The sequence below is a fragment of the Mandrillus leucophaeus genome, unplaced genomic scaffold, assembly GCF_000951045.1.
Source record: "Mandrillus leucophaeus isolate KB7577 unplaced genomic scaffold, Mleu.le_1.0 Scaffold1069, whole genome shotgun sequence".
NCBI lineage: Eukaryota > Metazoa > Chordata > Mammalia > Primates > Cercopithecidae > Mandrillus > Mandrillus leucophaeus.
In genome coordinates this window covers 165,681-167,692 of record NW_012098865.1, presented here as the reverse complement: position 1 = coordinate 167,692, position 2,012 = coordinate 165,681, and the positions used below count along the sequence as shown (strand labels likewise).

The 2,012-nt window shown below is 45.6% G+C and overlaps 1 pseudogene across 1 annotated transcript; it reads left to right on the top strand.

The window, feature by feature from the left end:
• Positions 1-208: 208 nt before the first annotated feature.
• LOC105543386 lies at positions 209-1,740 on the top strand (annotated as a pseudogene). Its single transcript, XR_001006612.1, has one exon. The product of XR_001006612.1 is annotated as a ribonuclease H1 pseudogene (transcript).
• The last annotated feature ends 272 nt before the right edge of the window (positions 1,741-2,012 follow it).

Sequence of the window (2,012 nt, the reverse complement as noted above, 5' to 3'; positions counted from 1 at the left end):
ACAAGAAAAAAACAAACAACCCCATCAAAAAGTGGGCAAAGGATATGAACAGACAGTTCTCAAAAGAAGACGTTCATACAGCCAACAGACACATGAAAAAATGCTCATCATCCCTCGCTATCAGAGAAATGCAAATCAAAACCACAATGAGATACCATGTTACACCAGTTAGAATGGCAATCATTTAAAAAATCAGGAAACAGAGTCTAAATGCTTCCCGGTGCCAGGAGTGAGCAATGAGCTGGTTTGTGTTCCTGCCCCACAGAGTCACCTTGGCTGCCGTGTCCTGCCCTCACAGCTCTCCCGGGTTCGGGATGTTCTATGCCGTAAGGAGGGGCCGTAAGACCGGGGTCTTTCTGACCTGGAATGAGTGCAAAGCACAGGTGGACCAGTTTCCTGCTGCCAGATTTAAGAAGTTTGCCACAGAGGATGAGGCCTGGACCTTTGTCAGGAAATCTGCAAGCCCAGAAGTTTCAGAAGGGCAGGAAAATCAACATGGACAAGAATCGCAGACGAAAGCCAGCAAGCCACTCTGTGAGTCACTGGATGGAGATGGAGATGAAAGCACAGAGCCTATGCAAAGTACATGAAGCTGAGCATGGAGCCGGCGCCTCCAGTTAGCAGAGACACATTTTCCTACATGGGAGACTTTGTTGTCATCTACACTGATGGCTGCTGCTACAGTAATGGGCGTAGAAGGCAACGAGCAGGAATCCGTGTTTACTGGGGGCCGGGCCATCCTTTAAATGTAGGCATTAGACTTCCTGGGCGACAGACAAACCAAAGAGCAGAAATTCATGCAGCCTGCAAAACCATTGAACAAGCAAAGGCTCAAAACATCAGTAAACTGGTTCTGTATACAGACAGTATGTTTACTATAAATGGTATAACTAACTGTGTTCAAAGTTGGAAGGAAAATGGGTGGAAGACAAGTGCAGGGAAAGAGGTGATCAACAAAGAGGACTTCGTGGCACTGGAGAGGCTCAGCCAGGGGATGGACATTCAGTGGATGCACGTTCCTGGTCATTCGGGATTTATAGGCAATGAAGAAGCTGATAGATTAGCCAGAGAAGGAGCTAAACAATCGGAAGACTGAGCCATGTGACTTTAGTCCTTGGGAGAACTTGAGCCAGTGGCTGTCTTGCTACTTGTACTTACTGGTGTGGAAAACAGCCTGCAGGTGGGACCATCGCGGTGATGGACAGATGTGTCTTTCACATAGAATCAGGCACAGTGGCCTTCTGTGACACATTTTTATAAAAAATGGTTAAGTATATAATAAATTGAATTTTTGAGGTTGGAGAACTATGTGAGATTTCCACATTATGTTTACTGGGTCTGATACTGTTCTTGCTTGTTTTATTGCAGGTAAGCAAGGCAAATGGCCTAAAATGCTGTGGCTTATATTTTGATAAGAAATCAAAAAACCATTGGTTAAAAGATGCAACTCAGAAGTCTGGAAGTGTTCTGGAAGCTTCCATTTACCATCCAGTCGACGGGACTGAGTCTCCTGCTTGTATAGGTGACTTGTACCCGTGGGTACGTTAGAGAAACATGCTGCCCAGAGCCTGGGCGTGCAGCTCAGTGGGCAGGGTGTAGGCTGGGTCTCAGCCCCACGTGCCAGCTTGCTGGGCACTTAGTATAGGGCAAAGCCTGCCTGCAGGCGACCCTGGCTGCTAGGCCATTCTCTAGGAACAGCTACGACGTGTAAAGACTAAAATGCATAAATAAATCTTTCAAAAATTAAAAAAAAAAAATCAGGAAACAACAGGTGCTGGAGAGGATGTGGAGAAATAGGAACACTTTTACACTGTTGGTGGGACTGTAAACTAATTCAACCATTGTGGAAAACAGTGTGGTGATCGATTCCTCAAGGACTAGAACTAGAAATACTATTTGACCCAACCATCCCATTACTGGGGATATACCCAAAGAATTATAAGTCATGCTGCTCTAAAGACACATGCACACGTATGTGCATTGCAGCACTATTCACAATAGCAATGACTTGG